The 24,346-nt window shown below is 40.3% G+C and overlaps 1 protein-coding gene and 1 long non-coding RNA gene across 2 annotated transcripts in view; both read left to right on the top strand.

Annotated features, from left to right (window-relative positions):
• The first annotated feature begins 80 nt into the window (after nt 1-80).
• LOC138966742 (uncharacterized) lies at nt 81-2,925 on the top strand. The gene is made up of 2 exons (XR_011455753.1): nt 81-164; nt 1,374-2,925. It is a non-coding gene; the product is annotated as an uncharacterized lncRNA (long non-coding RNA).
• Nucleotides 2,926-12,929: 10,004 nt separating this feature from the next.
• Nucleotides 12,930-24,346, top strand: part of LOC138966759 (PHD finger protein 24-like) — a 37,476-nt gene continuing 26,059 nt past the window's right edge. The window contains exon 1 of the mRNA XM_070339091.1: nt 12,930-13,115. The gene's annotated coding sequence lies outside the window, so the exon portion shown is untranslated. The remainder of the gene's footprint in view (nt 13,116-24,346) is intronic.

Genomic DNA, 24,346 nt, shown 5'->3' with positions numbered 1-24,346 from the left:
GTGATACTACCAACGACGACGACTATAACGACGTCATGCCTAGATTAGTATATCTTTGTCACCATGCCTTTCTTCTTTCAGCCAATCCTCCTATGTAACACCATACACAAAGGCCTCAAGTTCTTGCTCTGCTTGCCCAGGAAACTGCGTCAACAAACTCTGTGGTAAGTTCAAACCTTCTATCGGGATGTCTGACTGTATGTTTGCTTGTCTGTATAAGTGCGCGTGCGAGTGAGCAGGTGGGTGAGATAATCGGCTGGGTTGGGTGGTGGGGAGTAGGTAGGAATGTAATTTGGTCAGACGATGGATGCATTGGTTTGGACATGAGTGGTTCTTCGGCTGGTAAATCGGATGAGGGAGTCGGTGTGAGGCGGATAAGCTGATTTGTTTTAAAGGTACTGAACTTGTCAAATCCAGGTGCACGGAGCCCCTGGGGCTTTTGGTCATACCTCAGGCAGCTATCCGTTAGAAGAAGTACCAAGTTTCATTGACTTGCACCCAAAGAGTCAAGAACTGCGATTTTTTTACGAATTAATTTCGTACTCGGACCCGGCTGGTCTTGACCTATTTTTGGATCTAAATTTAGATCAGGTAGATCACCACATCATGCACAAAAAGACACGTCACTAAGCAAACTATGTCAGACATCATCATGAGTTTGTGTAAAACAAAATGGAGGCCGGAATCACTCAGTTGAATCGAACTCCGACCAAACACCACGTAATAACTAGGTTAATTTATGCACTCGCGTGAACAAGAAACTGTCGAGCTTCACAGATGTCGTCGTTGGGTAGTTTTGGGTTTGTTTTACTACAATAGGAGGATTTTTGAACTGTAAATGCACTCAGCTGCAACAAAAACGCAAAACGAAGGCTGTGAGCTGCACTGTGCCTTTAAGTCAGTGAGACGGTTGACTCAGTGTCAAGTTGGTTGTTTGCTAGGTGGGTGGGTTGGTTTATTTGTTGCGTAGGCTGATATTCGGGAGGTTGGTGATCAGATGGCTGGTCGATTGGTTGATGGGTGAACTTGCTGGTAATGTTGGCGGGTGGGTAGATGGGTGGTGGTAAGCGTACGGGTCCTCTGGTTTGCTATTGTGTGGATTTGTCGATGTACATGTACAGTAGATCCACTACATCCACCGTCTCTTTAAGACCTTAAAAGAACCCAATAAAGCAGGGAGGAGAGATTCTGAGGTTAATTACGAGAGATAACTTGCATGAATAGAAAATCAAAAGAGGCGAAGTCTTAAGAAGGAGGGGGGTGGGGGGTTGCCTTAGGTTAATTAAACAGGTCCGTACTATTTATCCTCACAGAAAGCCGAACTTCATAGCCATGTCATGATATCTCTTGCCTGTCAAATATTCTCTTCTCAGATGGCTGCCCTGTGGACAAGGACGACTGTGGTACGTGGTGGCAGTATCCCTTCCCGCCCTGCCGGTACCCCAGCGTTGTGACCAATTGCCCAAACCGCTGTGGGCTGTGTGGCTAGAGGGTGATTCCGTCAAGCTACATCCGGGCCCCACTGTCCGGGCCTCATTCTGAATTCAGTGAAACTGACAATTTAATTGTATAATGAAGCGAGATCGTTGTCTCAGAATTGTGTATCTTCTTCTGCCATTTCCCTGCTGATAGTTTAGCATGCATTTTAAGTATCGCAGAGTGATGTGTTCCACTTTTTAAGTGGAACCTAATTTTATTTATTTTTAAATCGGGGTTTAGGTGGTTAGCCGTGCCTTACGTATCATCTGAAAAATGTTTAGACTGAGAGTTCTCGCAGATGGGTCGCTTCTACTTCTTCATCTTCTTCTTCCTCCTCTCCTTGTAATATTGTTAGCACAACGGTAAGCCTAAAGATCGAGAGGGTAAAACCGCTTCAGAGTTGCTCTTTATCTGTCCTGTACGTATTATTGCAAGATTTGTTCTTCGTGACTTCATCATATAGGCTCAAAGCTTCAATAAACTATATCTACCAACTCGGTGTTCCAACTCAGTGTTGGCAAAGAAAGCATACTGTTGTTCTGGAATCAAGACACTGGCTGTTAGCTGTTCATTGTACAAAAGAAGAACGACTGCGTCTGCTTCATTGAAAAATTTTACAAAAAATTTACCCAACGAATATTTTACTAAACAAGATGGGTTTATGTCAAACTAATAATTGTGAAGTTTGTAATGAACTGGATACACTTGAGCACTTCTTTTTTTCATTGTCAAGAGGTGAGGAACGTTTGGAAACTATGTAAAGACTTTATTTATAAGCAAATTTATTATAATATAACTTTGAATGAAACAGATAATTATATTATTTGGTTTTTGGAATGACAATTTAAAAAACGATTACATTTATTTTATAAATTATTGTATTTTGATAACAAAAATGACCATAGGAAAATGTAAGTATGGGAAGAAGTTAGACTTACGTATTTTATTGGAATTAGAGTTAAACATTGGACAGAAGTTTATGTTTTGTATAATATAAAGTTGATTATGTTATAAAAAAAAACACCTCTGTGTTCCAAATATAAGTTAAAGTGATACAAATGGTGACTTTGTAGGTACAAAATGTATGAAAACTCGAAACATCTTGTATCTCTTTAACTCTATATCCTAGAACTAAGCCTGTGGAACAAAACAACTCTCTCCATGTTTAAAACATTTCTGAAAAAGTTCAAATCGTTCGGATGAAAAGTTTTTAAATTATCTTGTCATCTGTGAATTAACATGTTTTGATTCAACGCTTTCCTTATTTTTCATTTAATAATGTTTACAAAAAGCAAACTTTTTGGGACCATATACTATCATTCTACATTCTGTGTAATAGAAGAAGTCTAAATCTAATCAGAAGCTGTTGTGATGTTACACATTCTCTGGATCACAGTGTATCTTGTGTACATGCATGAATATTGACAATAAAGGTCTTGAATTCAATGGTATCTGTTTGTGTGTCAGTGCAGTGTGTGTCTGTGTCTGTGTGTCTGTGGGGGGATATGTCGTTTGTGTGTTGTGTGTGTGTGTGTGTGTGTGTGTGTGTGTGTGTGTGTGTGTGTGTGTGTGTGTGTGTGTGTGTGTGTGTGTGTGTGTACCCCCCGCGGGTTAGGGGGAGTCCCATATTGCTTGGGACTAAAAAGAATTTACCCGATGCTACCCAGCATGTCGTAAGAGGCGACTAACGGTTCTGTTTCTTCTCTTCTTTTGTCTTATTTCTGCCTTACCAGTCCTTTCACCTATATTTCCTTCCAAGAAAACTCTCCCTACTATTCCCTGCAGTTTTCCAATTCTTTTCTTGTTGTCTTATTTCTACCTGACTGGATCCATCACCTTTATTTCACTTACCAAAAGTCTTCTTTTCCACATCCTTATTTCTCTGCACCCCGCATGTCGTATGAGGCGACTAACGGATTCTGTTTCTCCTTTTACCCTTGTTAAGTGGTTCTTGTATAGAATATAGTCAATGTTTGTAAAGATTTTAGTCAAGCAGTATGTAAGAAATGTTTAGTCCTTTGTACTGGAAACTTGCATTCTCCCAGTAAGGTCATAATTTATATTGTACTACGTTGCAAGCCCCTGGAGCAATTTTTTGATTAGTGCTTTTGTGAACAAGAAACACTTAACAAGTGGCTCTATCCCATCTCCCCCCCACCCCCCTTTCCCCTATCCCATCTCCCCCCTTTCCCTCGTCGCGATATAACCTTCGTGGTTGAAAACGACGTTAAACACCAAATAAAGAAAGAAAGAAAGAAAGAAAGTGTGTGTCTGTGCGTGTGTCTGTGTGTGGGTGTGTCTGTGTGTGTGTGTGTGTGTGTGTGTGTGTGTGTGTGTGTGTGTGTAAAATAAAAACAAGTCGCGTAAGGCGAAATTACTACATTTAGTCAAGCTGTGGAACTCACAGAATGAAACTGAACGCACTGCATTTTTTCACAATGACCGTAGTCCGCCGCTTGTGCATAACGGAGTGAAACTGACGAGCCTGTTCAGCGCGGTAGTGGTTTCGCTGTGCTGCATAGCACGCTTTTCTTTACCTCTCTTCGTTTTAACTTTCTGAGCGTGTTTTTAATCCAAACATATCATATCTATATGTTTTTGGAATCAGGAACCGACAAGGAATAAGATGAAATTGTTTTTTATTTAATTTAATTTTGATCATAATTTTTATATTTTTAATCTTCAGAGCTTGTTTTTAATCCGCATATAACATATTTATATGTTTTTGGAATCAGGAAATAATGTAGAATAAGATTAACGTAAATTTGTATTGTTTTATATTTAAAAAATAATTGTTACAATTTTCAGATTTTTAATGACCAAAGTCATTAATTAATTTTTAAGCCACCAAGCTGAAATGCAATACCGAAGTCCGGCCTTTGTCGAAAATTGCTTTACAAAATTTTCAATCAATTTGATTGAAAAATGAGGGTGTGCCAGTGCTGCCTCAATTTTTACAAAAAGCCGGATATGACGTCATCAAAAGTATTTATCGAAAAAAATAAAAAAAAAATGTCCGGGGATATCATTCCCAGAAACTTTCATGTCAAATTTCATAACGATCGGTCCAGTAGTTTGGTCTGAATCGCTCTACACACACACACGCACAGACAGACAGACAGACACACACACACGCACGCACGCACACACGCGCACACACACACACACACACACACACACACACACACACACATACACCACGACCCTTGTGTCGATTCCCCCTCTATGTTAAAACATTTAGTCAAAACTTGACTGAATGTAATGAAAAATATGCACCAAACCACATACACACACACACACACACACACACACACACCCCAAAATACACACACACACACACTCTCATGCACACACCTACACACACAAACACACACCTACACAAACACACACACATACATAGGCAAACACACATACACACACATACACACATAACCGCACACACACACACACACACACACACAAACACACACACACCCACATACATACACACACACACATACACACACACTCACACACACACACACACTCACACACACACACACATTCACACACACACATACACTCACAAACTACAAACACACACACACACACACACACACACACACACACACACACACACACACATCTTACGTATCTCTTGTGTTATGGTATTGACGGGCCGCTAATGTTGGTGTGGAGTGCGCGAGCAGTAGAAGACGAGAGGTATTGGCGTCCATTTTGTGGGGTACTATGACATAAAGCGCTGTATTTCAGCAATGACTGAATAGATTGCTTCGAAACTTTCATGATCTCATGTCTACATGTGCGACGTACTGCCCTTAAAATCTATTTTTAACAGATAATCTGCCAGAAAATCTTTTAAAACTTGTCATAGGTTTTAAGGCTAACATGCAAAACAATCATGATTGTGCATGCATACAGGCAAATGATTGTTAGAAACACTGCCACAGTTTTGGGATGTAAATCCCAACCTGTGACAAGTTAAAAAAAACATTTTACGGAAGATTGCATACAATCTTAGTACAAAAATGTAATGATCCAAAAATGTACCCAGAGTACGTCGCGTATGTAGTCTTGAGATCCTGAAAGTTTTGAAGCAATCCATTCAGCCATTGCTGAAATACAGCGCTTTTTGTCATAGTACACCTCGAACTGGACGCAAAAAAACTCTCGTTTTTATATTTAGTCAAGTTTTGACTAAATATTTTAACATCGAGGGGGAATCGAGACGAGGGTCGTGGTGTATGTGTGTGTTTCTGTCTGTCTGTCTGTCTGTCTGTCTGTGTGTGTGTGTAGAGCGATTCAGACTAAACTACTGGACCGATTTTTATGAAATTTGACATGAGAGTTCCTGGGTATGAAATCCCCATAAGTTTTTTCAATAAATGTCTTTGATGACGTCATATCCGGCTTTTCGTGAAAGTTGAGGCGGCACTGTCACGCTCTCATTTTTCAACCAAATTGGTTGAAATTTTGGTCAAGTAATCTTCGACGAAGGCCGGGGTTTGGTATTGCATTTCAGCTTGGTGGCTTAAAAACTAATGAGTGAGTTTGGTCATTAACAATCTGAAAATTGTAAAAAAATTATTTTTTTTATAAAACGATCCAAATTTACGTACATCTTATTCTTTATCATTTTCTGATTCCAAAAATATATAAATATGTTATATTTGGATTAAAAACAAGCTCTGAAAATTAAAAATATAAAAATTATTATCAAAATTAAATTGTCCAAATCAATTTAAAAACACCTTCATCTTATTCCTTGTCGGTTCCTGATTCCAAAAACATAGATATGATATGTTTGGATTAAAAACACGCTCAGAAAGTTAAAACGAAGAGAGGTACAGAAAAGCGTGCTATCCTTCTCAGCGCAAGTACTACCCCGCTCTTCTTGTCAATTTCACTGCCTTTGCCGTGCGCGGTGGACTGACGATGCTACGAGTATACGGTCTTGCTGCGTTGCATTGCGTTCAGTTTCATTCTGTGAGTTCGACAGCTACTTGACTAAATATTGTATTTTCGCCTTACGCGACTTGTTTTTATATTTAGTCAAGTTTTGACTAAATATTTTAACGTAGAGGGGGGAATCGAGACGAGGGTCGTGGTGTATGTGTGTGTGTGTGTCTGTCTGTCTCTGTGTGTGTATGTGTAGAGCGATTAAGACTAAACTACTGGACCGATCTTTATAAAATTTGACATGAGAGTTTCTGGGTATGAAATCCCCATACGTTTTTTTCATTTTTTCAATAAATGTCTTTGATGACGTCATATCCGGCTTTTCGTGAAAGGTGAGGCGGCACTGTCACGCTCTCATTTTTCAACCAAATTGGTTGAAAGTTTGGTCAAGTAATCTTCGACGAAGGCCGGGGTTTGGTATTGCATTTCAGCTTGGTGGCTTAAAAACTAATGAGTGAGTTTGGTCATTAAAAATCTGAAAATTGTAAAAAAAAAAAAAAACATTTATAAAACGATCCAAATTTACGTACATCTTATTCTTTATCATTTTCTGATTCCAAAAATATATAAATATGTTATATTTGGATTAAAAACAAGCTCTGAAAATTAAAAAATTAAAAATTATTATCAAAATTAAATTTTCCAAATCAATTTAAAAACACCTTCATCTTATTCCTTGTCGGTTCCTGATTCCAAAAACATATAGATATGATATGTTTGGATTAAAAACACGCTCAGAAAGTTAAAACGAAGAGAGGTACAGAAAAGCGTGCTATCCTTCTCAGCGCAAGTACTACCCCGCTCTTCTTGTCAATTTCACTGCCTTTGCCGTGCGCGGTGGACTGACGATGCTACGAGTATACGGTCTTGCTGCGTTGCGTTGCTGTGAGTTCGACAGCTACTTGACTAAATATTGTATTTTCGCCTTACGCGACTTGTTTACTGCTCCTGGGCGCCGCACCTGTACCAGTAGAAATGACTTAAACACAAGAGATACGTAAGATAGCAAATTGTTACATGAAGTTTTTGTCAGGTCAATTTTGGGGGTATCCTTACTTCGGCGGCGGTCACGTGACACCTATACCAAAAATCTTTGATCGTAAAAGTGTACCAGGTAGCCGAGCGGAGGACATTTAGTGGCATAGAAAATGTGCTCGATATGACACGGGAATTAATGTTTTAGTTCGGGTACAAAAATGGGTGCAATACTTTTTTGGTGACTAACATAAAAGCAAGAAGGTCAAGGTCAAGCAATGTACGTATGACCGCCGGGGAGAAGTTCAGCCTTGTTTTGGTCATCTTGAAGTGACCAATAAGCACTCTTGTTGACCCCGCGGGCTGTTTGAGTACTATAATCTATATAGCTATATTTGTTCAGGCGACTCGATGGACGTGTTTGTCCGCTGTCGTAGCCCTACAGACTGGCCTGTATGTTAAAAGACAAAATCCTTCACGTGTTAACGACTCGGCTATTGATAGAAGACCATCCCTCCACTTTGACACACACCAACAATCAACATCTAGAGCGACTTTTGTGTAAACTTAGATTTAAAAGAAAACATTTAGTTACTTATCATTTCAAATTAGCTTATCAATCGACACAAGTGGTAAGCCTACACAGATATCTGGGGTTCACGGATGGCTAGCACAGAACGGAAGGTAACTTTGAAGACATTAATAATCTCTCGCATTCCTGGGAATGACGGACACAAAGGGGAGAAAAATGCCCCAGAAATGACAGAAACGTGACAAAATGTGAGTACGTACCAGAATTAAGTCCCTTGGGTCTGGGGTGTACCCGTGAGAGCAGGTAAAACAAGTCGCGTAAGGCGAAAATACAACATTTAGTCAAGTAGCTGTCGAACTCACAGAATGAAACTGAACGCAACGCAACGCAGCAAGACCGTATACTCGTAGCATCGTCAGTCCACCGCGCACGGCAAAGGCAGTGAAATTGACAAGAAGAGCGGGGTAGTACTTGCGCTGAGAAGGATAGCACGCTTTTCTGTACCTCTCTTCGTTTTAACTTTCTGAGCGTGTTTTTAATCCAAACATATCATATCTATATGTTTTTGGAATCAGGAACCGACAAGGAATAAGATGAAAGTGTTTTTAAATTGATTTGGACAATTTAATTTTAATAATAATTTTTATATTTTTAATTTTCAGAGCTTGTTTTTAATCCAAATATAACATATGTATATGTTTTTGGAATCAGAAAATGATGGGGAATAAGATGAACGTAAATTTAGATCGTTTTATAAAAAAAATTTTTTTTACAATTTTCAGATTTTTAATGACCAAAGTCATTAATTAATTTTTAAGCCACCAAGCTGAAATGCAATACCGAAGTCCGGGCTTCGTCGAAGATTACTTGACCAAAATTTCAACCAATTTGGTTGAAAAATGAGAGCGTGACAGTGCCGCCTCAACTTTCACGAAAAGCCGGATATGACGTCATAAAAGACATTTATCGAAAAAATGAAAAAAAGTCTGGGGATTTCATACCCAGGAACTCTCATGTCAAATTTCATAAAGATCGGTCCAGTAGTTTAGTCTGAATCGCTCTACACACACACACACAGACACACAGACACACATACACCACGACCCTCGTCTCGATTCCCCCCTCTACGTTAAAACATTTAGTCAAAACTTGACTAAATGCAAAAACTGAGCTAACGAGCCCGTCGGCCGCAGAGGTCGGGTTGGCCGTATCTCGTTCGACCGTATGATTGATTAAGCCGCCGCCCAGTTAACCGTGACAGTAACCGAAGCGTTGACGCCGTTGTAGCTGTTGACCGTATTGGACATTCTCGTTTGACCGTATGATTTTACCTGATCGTGCGTGTGCCGGTATATATGTGTATGTGTGTGTGTGTGTGTGTGTGTGTGTGTGTGTGTGTGTGTGTGTGTGTGTGTGTGTGTGTGTGTGTGTGTGCAGACTAGCTAGTGCCTTATCCTCCTTCGTGTGTACACGCAAGCACAAGACCAAGTGCGCACGGAAAAGATCCTGTAATCCATGTCAGAGTTTGGCGGGTTATAGAAACACGAAAATACCCAGCATGCTTCCCCTGAAAGCGGCGTATGGCTGCCTGAATAGCGGAGTAAAAACAGTCATACGCGTAAACACCCACTCGTGCAAAAACATGAGTGAACGTAGGAGTTTCAGCCCATGAACGAAGAAGAACAAGAAGACTACTGCTACTGCTACTACTGCAACTACCACTATACTACCACTATCGCCCATCAACAACCCCCCCCCCTCATACACGCACCTATACCAAACCCAAACCTGTAAATAAGATTCAGTTCACTGACCAAGCTTTCTCGTTCACCAATGCGTGATCATTTGAGTAAATGAAAGAACAGTCAAGATCTCAGAACGATTTGATTGGATCCGGGCAAATGACAAACAAACCGTATGCTTCAATGATTCCTGTGTGTTAGTGGTCAATGCGACAACGCCCCGAAGAGAGAAAGAGAGTTGAGTCTAGCTGATCTTTCGGGACTTTGGCCGGTGTAATAAGGACCCTGCGTCCCCTTGCAATAAGGATGGCCGTGTATTAGGTTTACATACATTTATATTATCTACAAGTTGGTATACCCCTTCATTTGCTCTGTCGAATTTACTATAATAAATTGGTCATAGAGCGTCGTCGTCCCGAACGTAGTCTCAAAATCCGTGGGGAATTCCGGGCAAGGAAATCCTTTCATGCAATCTTTCGGCAATTGGTCAATGTATTTAGGAGCCAGAACACAACATAATGTCATTCACAGTTGAAATTAACACTACTTCAGATTGCTGTTTCAAAGAACCTTTTCTCTTCTCTGGTTAAAGTTTTCACATAAGATCTTGAATCAGGAACTTTCTTTCTTGAGTAACATCTGCACGCTTTCGACCCCTTACATATTTGAGGCTAGGGGGAAAAAAAGAGTTCGATTGCGATTTGGAACAAATAACATTTCCCGAATAGGTATAAAAAAATGGACCTGACACATTTAGGTTAAACCACCATGAAAGGATGAATACAAAATCTGGAGCCCTACACAAAACCAGACACACGGAGGAGTTGAGTTCAATCTCCGAGAGGACAAAAGCTTGTTAAGTGCCTGACACCAGCAACCTTCTCTGGCCTAAAGTGTTTCTGTCAATCAAAACTCCCCGGGTTAAAAGAGGCATAATGAACAGGTATAAAAGCCCAGAAGCTGAAAATGTTGGGGGTCAAATCTTCTGTATGGGAAAAACTATCTACCGGAGCACTTTTTCATTCTGTTATCAGAATACTCCTCAGAGAAAATGTTGACAGGATACTTTAAAGGGATACTAGTGATTTGACCTTTTTGTGGTAGTTTCTGGCGAAATTGAATTATTGGAGAATTTGGGAAATCCATTTTACAGTAATTTAGACGCATAATTATGGCTTGAGAAAAAAAAACATCACCCGGATGCTTGTTATAATTAAATCAAAGTGAGTATATGAGCATCTAGGCGCTGCTTCTGTGTTGAAGTTTTTAAAAAGTGGTGCTGAACAGGTCAATGTCAGTTGCGCCACAAGCGGTCTTGGTAACTAACAAAATAGAGTCGAGTGGTCAAGGAAAATAACCAACTTCTCACACAAGAGTGCATATTTCATTGAATTTTACGACAACTTTTGTCCTTTTCAACATACTTGTTTTTGCAAAGTGAAGACAGTCTTGCTGCATGGTACCATTATTTTAAACCCCGAACCTCAACTTTCAAAGTTATCTGTGAGTGTTTTGCCTTAGATATTATCCCTTTAATATAAATGTCCCTTAAACACACCGTACTCTTGCTGCTTTGGTTTGCTTTCATGGATTTTTGTGTGTGATATTTGGGCATATTTAATAGGTCGAAAGTGATCTTCAGGAAGAACAGTCAAGACTCACTAGACGTTTGAAAGTGGTTGTGCTTTGTCCATTTCGCAGTCTCAAAAACAACTGCTTGGAAGATCTGTCAATGCACAGTCCTTCCAGTGTAATTCCACTCCCCATGTCAGACCTAGTTATGCTTTTACGTGTGATATAGAGAATACTACATGGCTTGCTGTGTCGTACCAGATTTACACGAGTTTTTTTTAAAAATATTGAACTGCGAGCGAAAGCGAGCTGTTCACTATTTGAAAAAGCAACGAGTGTAAATCTAGTACGAAACAGCAAGCCATGTAGTACTCTGTTTATCCTACATTCTGTACTTACGTGTATTTTAAGCTGAAAATGTCCTGCAGTCGTGGCAGCTAACTTGAAGACCCTTGTTTTGGAACCTCGATCTCTTCTAAAGCCGTGTGCAATCTATTACGTCAAAGTAAAGAAACGTCACTCTGAAAGTGTGGCGTGACGTGTTAGTTCTAAAAATTCATCGAGGGTAATTAGCGAGCGCAATTTTTTTTTCTATAATGACGTTTGTCTTGGTGACTTTGGCATCATAAGCAGTGGAAAAACAGGTCCTTGCCAGACTTGCTTGACATGACCTCATTTACATGATATACACACGTGTGATTTGAACGATTATTATCTCACGGGTGTCTCTCTCATGTGTGTAGGATAAAAAAAACAATTCTCCACCTGGACACATACCCCAAACAGTCTATGCGCTTTCTGTGCAGAATTACGTTTTATGAATTAAATTCTTAATGGACATGGTAGCAATCAGTGAAATTACTTCATCAAAAATGTTTCACTCAGACTCTGCACAGGACACTGTCAGGGTTTGTATTTTGGTGTGTGCCAAAGTGAAAATTATCTCATGTAAGAGCAATGTAAAAGCCTGGCCAGATCTCACACGGGTATAGCCGGACTGCTTTCACTGGAGGGAGTGTGTCGTTGAAGCAGTTTAAAGAAGAGGAATGACTTCTATACACAAACTGGATCTTAGTGCAGGGAAATACGCCTTTGAAAACTTCAATAGCTTTCTGTGCAACAAAGAAGAAATAGATATTTAACAGGGCAACAGTAGCGTAAAGGCCCACTCAGAGAGAGAGAGAGAGAGAGAGAGAGAGAGAGAGAGAGAGAGAGAGAGAGAGAGAGAGAGGGGGGAGACAGAGAGAGAGACACAGAGAGAAAGAGAGCGAGAGAGAGACACAGAGAGAGAAAGAGAGCGAGAGAGAGACACAGAGACAAAGAGAGAGAGAGACAGAGAGAGAGTAAGAGAGACAGGGACAGCGTGACAGACAGCTAGACAGACGGACAAATAGAGCCAGAAAGAGTGAGGATAGGAGGGAGGAGAGAGAGGGGGGGGGAGAATGAGGGGAGATCTTCACTGATGAAATCTTTTCTTTCGCTCCTTTCTCTCTCAGTATCAAAAAAGCAACATGCGACTCACGAATTCGAACGGGACCTTTGCTCACTCTGCACCGGTCGCACGATAGACAAATACAAAAAAACATGCTGATTTGGTTGGGTTTATTAGCCAGCACTTGTTAACGTTTCGTGCATAGTGTTGTTCCGCTCAATGTAGTCGTATACTTGCTTGACCCGGGGCCGTTAAAATCAACGTATTTGTCACGAGAGCGAGTCTTCTTGTCTGTGTATACTGCGGTCGTCTGCTCTGGTGGGCGCCAGTAAAAGAACTACTAAAGGATTTGAAACGTGCCGGAGAAATATTTGTGGCAGTTGTCGTTGAGGTGGGTGGAGGACCGCAGAGAATTGAAATAGAGGTAAGTTGAGGTGGAGTGATTCGAAATGGCAGTGTTTCTAATTTGTGACCCTCCACCACGAAATGAGTCGCATGTCACCTCGCGCGGTTCCGCGCAAGGCTTAAAGGACCAGACCACGCTGTTTTAAAGGTTATTAGAACCACTAACCGATGACTGAAGGTTAGAGAAATGCACCTAAAGATTCCAAAAATGTAAAGAAATTCACCGATTCGTAGCTTTATCATTGTGATTTAATTAAAAACGTTCCGCCAAATTCGTCTGCTAAACGAGACTTCGAAATGGCCGCCAGTAGACGAGAACCGGCTGTGACGTCATTTCGTGTACAGCCGCTTAGGCTCAAGTGGGCGTTTGCCTTCATCGAGCATCAACAACACGCCGAAGGAATGCGCACGGCTGCTGATAGCTATGAAGTATAGAAAAAAGGTTCAGGCATCAGTTGTCACCTTTTTCCGATGGGCTTACAACTTCTGCAGCAAGACTGATTAACTGGAAACGGCCAACACGATGTGCTGTGTTTCCGGCGACACTTTCTTCCAATGTGAACGCAGTTAAGCCGGCAAGAAAACCTGGCACACACAAAACAGCTGTTGCCTGACGCAGTTCCAGTTCCGACAATTGTTGACCACTCACAGGAGGTCAGAAACCGGATACCAATGTCATCAGAACGATCTGCTTTCACTAAACGCAGACGAAAGGAAGTGAGTACATGTATACTGAATGTGTTCTGTAAGGGATAGGGGTTCAGTGTCACTGGGCGTTTTTGTCAGACTGACAGTATTTGTAGTGGAATGGCATCTGTTCCTAATTTTAAGCACATGTGTTAAGATTACAGATTAAAACATATATCTGTTACCACATGTCCGTCCCCATGCACCCACCTTAAAGTTCCCTCTCTCTCTCCCTCTTTTACACTCACCTGGGTAATCGATGAGTCTCAGGTTTAATCAGTGTCCGTCCATATACACATAGACATTCACACAAACACACACACGTTGTTATAGTTGTTATCTTTTAATTCAGTGTTGTATTAAATGGATAAAGAAATCGTTAATACAGCAAGCTTGCATGAATAATTTGCTGTTGTCCTTTTTTTCAGATCAGGTTCTGTAATACAGTAATTATAATTAATACAAGTACAAATTCATGTTTGCAGTCATACTCATAGTGTGTGAGTGTGTGTGTGTGTGTGTGTGTGTGTGTGTGTGTGTGTGTGTGTGTGTGTGTGTGTGAAAAGCACTTTGATACTTAAAACATCTGTGTTATTTGATTTTATTACAAAACTGCAGTCAGAATATTAAGCAGACCTATTCCAACAATACATTTTGATCAGCAGTAAATGTAATGTCAAATTATGAACAACAATCATGTGAGCAGATATATCTAACAGAAACAAATAGTCTAGCAAAATAATACAACCAAGTACATGTTCGGACATCATCATCCACATCAAAACATTGATTGTAGGAAGAGCACAACTCTGTGTTATTACCACTGCTTCAGTCAAACTGCCAGTTCAACTTTATCTCTGTGGGGTTTTTTTTCTCTCAGAGTAACATGGGAAAAAAACCTTTAAAAAACTTGCATGCTACAGAGCTGGATTGTTTCTAGTGATCATGCAGCATGATTTATCCGCATAGAAAACTACTGAAACACCTAAACAGAAATAACAATGTCTACAGAAAAAATCCACTGTTTGATTGCTGTCTGTAGTACTCCTCTTGCTAACAGTGGCATTAAAATAATTAAAACTAAGCTATGCTCTCTTGGGGGGGGGGGGGGGGGGGGAAGTGCTCTAAGTACTTTTTGTGTCTACATAGGCAAAACAAAACTATGCAATGTTTCAGATTTCCTGACCCACCCTATGTTTTTCCTCCTTATCCTGGACTATTTTGGACTCTTACAAAAACTTGTGTACTTCAAAAATGACAAATCTTAATTTTGCAGGCTTACAAGGAAATTGACTCTTCTCTTACAACCAGAATACACCATGATTTCAAGCAAATAAAAAACTACATGCACCTGAGAAAAAAACACTTTAATTCAAGAAGTTAGACCTCCTAACCCCAGCTTTTCAATTCAATTCAATACGTTGTTCATGTTGATTATGGAGCTTAACGTCCTCCCAGGTAACTAGGGACCTATATTGGGACATGATTTTTTATACAATGTTAAAAGTGTAGGGTGTAATGGGGGGGAGGGGGACTGGAGGGTGACGGGGTGTAGTCGCTAATAAATTTAAAGGTGCGTTTATTATCTAATATACCAGACATTTTGTTTTGGCTGGTGTACAGAATAACATCACATAAAATCGCACTCGCAAAACATACAAAACACATAAAATGTACACATCAGTACACACATAACCCAAACCACACATATCCATACCAGCACCATCACACACATATCCACATACATACTCTAGTTTGTACATTATAAAAATAAATACATTATGATTAATATCATTACTAGTCAACTTAAATTAAGGCTCAAAATAGGTCTTAAGATGGATGTTATTTAGTGTAATGAAGAGATTATAAAAACCAAAAAAAGCTATGAGAAAGAAAAGTATGAAAGAATTATGCCCATTCTCCAGTGAAAGTTCTGCTGATTGTGGTAACTTTTTTTTCTGTCTAAAACAGGCATCAGGTTAACTGAACGAGCTGTTTGAGGGGGTGGTGATCCTAACACTGGCCTATGGCAACACTGGCCTATGGCAGCTACAACAAAGCTCTGCATACACAGCAAGACTACAATGCAACAGTGCCCAGACTTTGACTGCTACAGCTAGACCAGTTGACAAAGCTCAAGTTGTCACCAAGCAGGACGCCCCAACTGGCGACCAACTATATATATAGACTGAGGCTGCCTATCTCCAAATCTGACAAAGCAAGAATTGTTACGCAAGCTCCACATTTCTGTTTGCAGTTTAAGCCGACCTTAAGTATGCAATGGTTATGCACATCCCCCCCCCCCCCCACACACACACACACCGCAGTTGAGAGTTGTAATGTACCTTTTATTTATCTTACATACATTTGAAGCCTGTGTAGCTCTGTGACAGAAAGAGGTCTCTGATGGCAGCGACCAGACAGGCAGGAAGAACTTTCCTGTTCTTTCGGAAAGTCAGTGAGTGTGCAACTTGTCAGTATGTTCTGAACACATCAATTTACAAAACATTTTCTTTAATTTAAGCTACATCAGGGCCGGACTAGGCGAAGAGTAGGGGGGGGGTTGCCAATGGTGGCCCAGGGGGATGTCCCCCTTGGCGGCAGGGGCGGATCAGTTCATGTTATGACTGGTTTTTTTGAAAAGTATATTGTGAAGATGTGGGTGTGAAGGCGCGAAGCGCCGAGTCGACGGCGCGAAGCGCCTAGCTTGCTAGGGGGGTCCGGGGGCATGCCCCCCCGGAAAATTTTGAAAAAAAGGATGCAAAATGGTGCAATCTGGTGCATTCTGAGGATGATCATTAACAGTTTCAGGCAGCAGATTTTGTCACTGATTAATACCCCAAAAATTGAAACTCAATGTAAAATAAAGAAATGCATACCTCATTCAATATTTTTATTTTTTGGCTGGGGGGAGGGGGGTCCGGAAACCCTAGAACCCACCCACCCACCCCCCCCTCGTTGTGGGGGTCAGGGGGCGAAGCCCCCTGAAGCTGACGGGTAGGTCATATTCTGAGATAGGAAAATGGTCGCTCCTTGCATGAAACGGCATAAAATAAGCAATAATAAAAAAAAATTAAATAAGTAAGGTACATGTTTAGGCTAGGGGGGGGGGGGGTTGCGCAACCCCCATAACCCCCCCGGTAGTCCGGCCCTGTACATAATATCATGTGGATGCACTGATTGGGTGTAAATAATAACAGCAATTGGTACAGTCAATTCACTAAATGTGCAACAAAACCCTAATCATCAGACATTTTACAACAGCAAACTTCAACAGTCCTTTTACTTTCCTGAATGTCATTATTATTTATTAAAACATGCATCTAGAGCAACATACATATAAATCTTCTTTTATTAAAGTTCACCTGAAATTCAGGCTGCTTTCCCATGCAAAGTACAAATGCAAGTGTCCATAAACCAGGGTTTAATACATGTAGTATGTGAGTGAGTTCTGATGAAAAAGTGATTGTGTTGTAATATTGGTTATTACTGAGTGTTGATGTTACAATGATTACATTATAAAAACAATAACAACAGAACAATGTGAAGAGCAAACTTCTTCTGTGGGCATGCAAGTGAGTTAATCTTGTGTGTGTGTGAAACTATATTTGACTGAGTGTCACATTTAAATGACAACAGTTTTCTTGATAGCCTTTAAAAACAACAACAAATACATACATTTAAAAATCAAACAAATACAGGCACCTCAAAAAAAGTTGTATGTACACCTTCGTGGCTGGTGATGCATTCTTGCTCCCCTGCAAGTTTTCATTCTACAATGTACCTCAGGCTAGCTTCCTCTCTCTCTCAAATCTGCCCCTCCCACACAATACAACAGGTACAGTGGCCACTCTGACACCAGTCTCTGAAATAATCAAGAACAGTTAAAACTGCGATGAGCTGTTGTTCTTTTACTCGTGAATGCAATGCATGAACACTTAAACAATATCCCACTTATTCGCGAGTGCGTTGACAAGGCGAGAGTGAAAAAATAGCACAGACTCGAAAGCAGACGATAAGTTCAGCACAGAGAGCGGGCGTGTTTACCTTTGATCGCTGAGACAAACAGAGTCGCAATTTTCATCGTCACTGTCTTTTCACTACTGCTGGAAGTGGCCTCCGCTCCTCATCTTTCATGCTTGATTCGAGGAGAGAAACTGGTAGTTCGAACATGTACGGTTCAATTTCGTCTGCAGTCACGCTTGTTGCCATGTTGGTAAACGGCATCTTCACACTGTGTGACGTCACGGATAATTTATTCATAAGCCAGTCTCGCGAAGATCACGCGGCACAATGGCGGGTCGTTTTGGAGAAGAAATCCGTCGCTTCGGTCACAAAATTCGTCGGATTACGGCCTTACAAGATTCCGAAGTAAACCAAACATTGTTGAAGACGGTAAGAAAGTGGTTTTCTAACTAACTGCAAACATCGGGAAGTGTTCGGTCGCGCAGGAACACGATTCGAAGCGTTTTTGACGCTAAAACAGCATGGTCTGGACCTTTAACGGCTGCCATATTCGTAGCGTTCATTAATTAATTCATATTGTTTGCATGTGCCAATAATGTTATAAAACTGTACCTAAGGGGATATAATAACGATTGGCTGTAGCTTTCGAACACAGAAAAAATTATTTCAGTATTGCAAAGTGGTGTTGATAGTGTCGAATGTAAACAGTCTCAAACGCCATCTTTGGTTTACGAAACGTCACGAAGTGACGTCAACGGACTAAAAATAGCCCACGTCTTGGAGAACTGTTGCTAAACAATGCAATAAAGAATTAATCATTTCTCGTAATTGGTAAGGACTTCAAACCTAAAACTTTGCAGGAAGCTTAATTTATACATCACCGCAACGATGGGAAAAGCCCTGGAAGTAATTAAACTAATTAAATAGGACTATGTCAGCCTTTAATATAAGTCCGGGAAGTGTCTGGTAACAGTGTGAGGGTCACCTTAGTCACAGGCTTATAACTCAAACAGTTTTCGCTCTTTTCTAAAACGGTTTTCACCACTGGATAGAGCATAAAAAACTCTTTTGGAAAATGTACAAATATGAAAATCATGCGAAGGTGACATGCGACTCATTCCGTGGTGGAGGGTCACATTTTGTTGTTTTGTTGGTGTTTGTTTGTTTGTTTGTTTGTTTGTTTGTTTGCTTGCTTTTTTTGTTTGCCTGCATGTTTGCTTGCTTCTTTCTGTTCTCTTTTTCTCTGTTCTTCCTTTCTTTTGTTCTTTCGTTTGTTCTTTTGTACTTCCTCTCGTGTTTCTTCTGTATTATATTTCTTTATCTGTCAGCCCTTTTTTTTGGTGTTTGTTGTTTGTTGTGTTTTCGTATGTTTGCTTGTTATTTTTTGCTTTTTGTTTTTTGTTTTGGTGGGTGTCTGAAATTAATTCGTCATTCTTTCTTCTCTGTTTGCTTCTTTGTGTCTTTGTTGTTGTTTTGTTGTTTTGTATTTGTTTGTTTGGTGGGTCGGTTGGTTGGTTGGTTTGTTTGGTGGTTGGTTGGTGGTGTCTTTGTTTGTTTGCTTGTCTGTTTAAGTTCAAGAATGGCTAAGCAATACAGACGCAGTAGGGCGCGTAGAAAGCAACTAGCATGTTAAAAGTCCCTGTTTTGTAACTTTCCTACATTCAAAATTAATATTATTATTGCTTGCAACATCGATAATTTCATATGTGTACTGTGGTAACCCAGCAAACAATTTTACGTTGTATTCACGTTATATTCAGGTTGGGTTACGTTGGGTTTACGTTGCGTTTCAACGTTTTTTTACGTAGATTTGTATGGACGAAATCACGTGGGAATAACGTTGGAAAACAACGTTGCATTTTACGTGACACCAACGTGAATGCAACGTGAATTATTGGTGGAGGTGGATTGTTCGTAAAAACATTACGTGAATTTTACGTTGTCACAACGTGAATTTTTGGTTGTGGTTGTGGTTTGGTTGAAATTGCGTTGCATTTTTACGTAATGTCCACGTGAATGGAACGTAAATTTTAGGTCAAAATTTAGATAAAAAATTACGTGAATTCTACGTTGACACAACGTAAAAGTTGTGTTTTGGTGCATTTTTCCTGATAAAATTGACGTGAATTACACGTCGACACAACGTGAATTTTTGGTTGTGGTTGTGGTTTGGTTTGATTTCGACGTGAATGCAACGTTGAGAGTGAATGTAGGTTTTGGTAAATGTATACACGCACACACACCAACTTTCACACTCAGTCACAGATCATAAGGACTATTACATGTAACACCATAAACTCAAGATACGATCAACAATTTTATTTCATAACAAAAACATGCATATTATGTTGCGGAGAAACTAAAAATGCACGCAGCTTTGCAGGGCAACAGCACAGCATATTCAATCGATTTCATTCTTTGTCCTGGTGGTCCTCTTCTCCCAGGCAGTCCTCTATGCGCCTCTTTGATGCTGGTCGCTAAACAAAGCAAAGACAGCACATTGATATTAGTGACACCAGAGCCTCCATAATGTCTGGAGTAGAAATACACATCTTTTCAACTTAGGTCACTTTTTAGTAACTTTCCACTGCCTACTTTGTCTCTGGCCTACTGCCAACTGAGTGTTGACACTACATGTATTTCTTTTTAATATATGAAATAAAGCATTATGTCCCTTCTTCGAGCCTTGTTGTGTCAGATTTAGGCCGCAAGCCAAGACAACAAAAGACTGTGTGCCAGTGTGTATTCCTTCCATAAGAAATGAAGTATTTCAAACGAAAATTGATCGTTTCAGAACAGTTTGGGGGTATTTTATTTGTATTTGCATCATTAAGACATTTGACCTGGAAGGGAAACTGTCTTTAATCTGTGTACAAGAATTAAATGTTTGTAATTGTCCAAACACAAATAACATCCGTTACTGCTATATATATATATATACGAATCACACACACTCACACACAAACTCACACTAGCGCGTCACCTTATTCCCACTACTATGAGTTATACACAACTACAATAAGCGATAAACTTTTCATATGCTGATCAGGATGCAATGAACTTTGACACGCTCCAAAGCCCATTATAGGAGCCGGTGTCCGTCTCTCTCCTTGAGGATAAAAGGGCTCACAGCCTTTTCAACATTGTTATCAAAATCAAAGTCTTTCGGTAACCTGGAAAGCTCCTCGGAGCTAGTACTGTCTCAATTATCCACCGATCGCCGTAGGTCGAAGTTGAAGACTATCAAGTGTATGCATGTTGTAGAGGTGGAAGGTGCACAGAAAATGGAAGCAATCATTACAATCAAACTTTGTTTGTTAAATACACTACTCTTTGTCATCGGAAACTAAAAGTTATTTGGTTTTGGCCTTTTTTTCCACAGATTATACATTGTAAATGAAAAAAGCAAAATGAAGCAATACCAAATAAAAACAAAATGTTCAGAAACATACATGATACATGGGTAGTATCAAAACGGTTGGTTGGTTGGTTAACCTAAGCTTAACGTCCTCACAGAAACTAGTGCCAATTAGGGACATGAAGTGGTTATATGCTGGGACAAAACGGTTGGGAAAAAGGAGAACTTTAAAGTTGCCATCAAGCAAGAGAGGGATGGGTGGTTTCAACTTGCAAGGGTAATAAGAAAGCAGTGAGAGAGACAATTAAGGGCGACATGTGCGATCAAGTTGAATTTGAAAGTCCAGCACCTATAATTACAAGTTTTCCACGTTATATTTCCAGTGTTATCCATACCAAGAAGGTTCCTTTTTACATTTAGTCAAGTTTTGACTAAATGTTTTAACATAGAGGGGGAATCGAGACGAGGGTCGTGGTGTATGTGTGTGTGTGTGTGTGTGTGTGTCTGTCTGTCTGTCTGTCTGTCTGTGCGTGTGTGTGTGTAGAGCGATTCAGACTAAACTACTGGACCGATCTTTATGAAATTTGACGTAAGAGTTCCTGGGAATGATATCCCCGGACGTTTTTTCTTCTTTTTTTCGATAAATACCTTTGATGACGTCATATCCGGCTTTTTGTAAAAGTTGAGGCGGCACTGTCACACCCTCATTTTTCAATCAAATTGATTGAAATTTTGGCAAAGCAATCTTCGACAAAGGCCGGGGTTTGGTATTGCATTTCAGCTTGGTGGCTTAAAAACTAATGAAATCGGAAACTTGTAATTAAAATTATTTTTTTATTAAACGATCCAAAAACAATTTCATCTTATTCTTCGTCATTTTCTGATTCCAAAAACATATAAATATGTTATATTTGGATTAAAAACAAGCTCTGAAAATTAAAAATATAACAATTATGATCAAAATCAAATTTCCGAAATCGATTTAAAACCAATTTAATCTTATTCCTTGTCGGTTCCTGATTCCAAAAACATATAGATATGATATGTTTAGATTAAAAACACGCTCAGAAAGTTAAAACGAAGAGAGGTACAGAAAAGCGTGCTATGCAGCACAGCGAAACCACTACAGCGCTGAACAGGCTCGTCAGTTTCACTCCGTTTTGCACAAGCGGCGGACTACGGTCATTGTGAAAAAATGCAGTGCGTTCAGTTTCATTCTGTGAGTTCGACTGAGCTTGACTAAATGTTGTATTTTCGCCTTACGCGACTTGTTTTCTAACCTTCATCTGTCCGACACGTGCGATCTCACTTTTTCAGTGAGTTATTTTTTCCCTCTAACATCTGGTTGCCAGACTTCCGTCAACCTCTTGTCAAATGTCACACTGTGATTCTCACGTATCTGATCGCTTCTTTAAGAGCACTTAACAGTGTCCAGTCAATCACTTCTTTCAGACGGGTCATAAAATTGCAAAGGCTCCTAATTGCCCCGCTCCTGTACGCTTCGTTGGGAAAAGTCGAAGAGGCTAGCGGAAAACTTTGGGGGGGGGGGGGTCTATGGGGGGGGGGGGGGGGAGGGGGATCTTAGATTGAGAGGAGACGGAATGCATGGAACGGAAATTTTATGAATCGTTTTGTAGTTTTTGTGTCTGGGGCATGTAAACAAAACAAAAATGAGCAAAATTCTGAGAGAAAAACGGGAGCTTTATCAAAGCAAATTTGTTTTACAGTTGTTGTGATTATTTAACGACAAGAGGAGACACAATACAATTTGTTATACTTTTGATTTCTAAGAGTTGAAATCAATTACGCAGATATATTATAAGTCTACAAAGCCATGACGGTGCCAAAATAGCATGATAGCATTTTTGAATATTTCACTAATCAGAGCAGCAGAATTCTAACTTCATTATATAAAATCAATCTAATCAATGAATTTAGTAAGCACTGAAGGCATCGTGATCATTAAAATATCTCACAACTTAAGAACATCATACCTCTGTATAAATTAAGCTTATGCAGTATGTTTCTTCCGATTAATGCAAACACTTTTTTTTTCGCAGAGCAGGGACCCGGCATTGATACCGTCACCTGAAAATCAGTGGCTGTGTTGTAAGACCTACATTTAGTAATTGACAATGACTTGAAAAGGCACGTGTCCTAAGCATAGGAAAGGTAATACATGTACACTCAACGGTGTCTTTTGCACACTGCTATCTGACAAATTATTTAGAGCGGTCATCAGAAGCAGGCGACGATAGTCGAGTGATTTATTACCCACGGGGGGGTTGAGGCTGCAGACAATTAACTGTGAACTGAGAAGGAGTAAGCGGTGGGGGCGGAGGGGAGGGGGGTAAAAGGGTGGGGTGACAGGCATAAAATAATGAAAACTTGTTATGGTCCGACTTTGGGTTTGGTGTGTGTTGGTCAAGTAGACTCACGTTCATAAGGGGGTGGGTAAATCAACATGGTCGGCAATTTTATGATCCAGGTCGACAAAAGACAGTCAAGTGTGTAATTAGCCAATCAGTCAGATGACATCAAGGTGTCAAGTTCTGAATTCTTCTCATACCACCGTTCCGACCTCATCTCTCGGACAAAAGTTGGACAACCAAGTTTTGGAAGAAATTTTCAAGGAAGAATGACATCACAGGTTTCTGGAAAGCAAGGATTCGGGACAAAAGAAAGAATAACTGACACTATAACACACACACACACACACACACACACACACAAACACACACACACACAGGCACGAACTCAAACAAACACACTGGCACACCACACACACACTGACACCACACACACACGCACCGACACCACACACACACACACACTCACACTCACACACTCACGCACGAACACAGTCATTCATACAAACTTGCGCGCGCGCGCACTGATTTCTAAACAACAACAACAATAAGCAGTGAACGATGCAAATGCTAATCATGAGGCAAGAAATGAATGTGGCAAGTTTGATTCAACTTTGACCCGCTCTAAATCCCACGTTGTACACAGGCGCGGTGTCCGTCTGTCTCCCTGAGGATGAAAGGGCTCACAGTTTCCAAAACTTGTGATCAAAATCAAAGTCTTTCAGTAACCTGGAAAGCTACTTAGAGTGCTGTCTCAATTATCCCCCTATCGCCGTAGGTCGAAGTTGAGGACTATCAAGTGTATAGGGAGGGGTAGGGGGAGGGTGGAAGGGAATTGTTACGACACGACTTTGTCGTGTAAAAGGAAAT

This window comes from Littorina saxatilis, linkage group LG5 (assembly GCF_037325665.1).
Source record: "Littorina saxatilis isolate snail1 linkage group LG5, US_GU_Lsax_2.0, whole genome shotgun sequence".
Taxonomy (NCBI): Eukaryota; Metazoa; Mollusca; class Gastropoda; order Littorinimorpha; family Littorinidae; genus Littorina; species Littorina saxatilis.
This window is presented reverse-complemented; position numbering and strand designations above follow the sequence as displayed.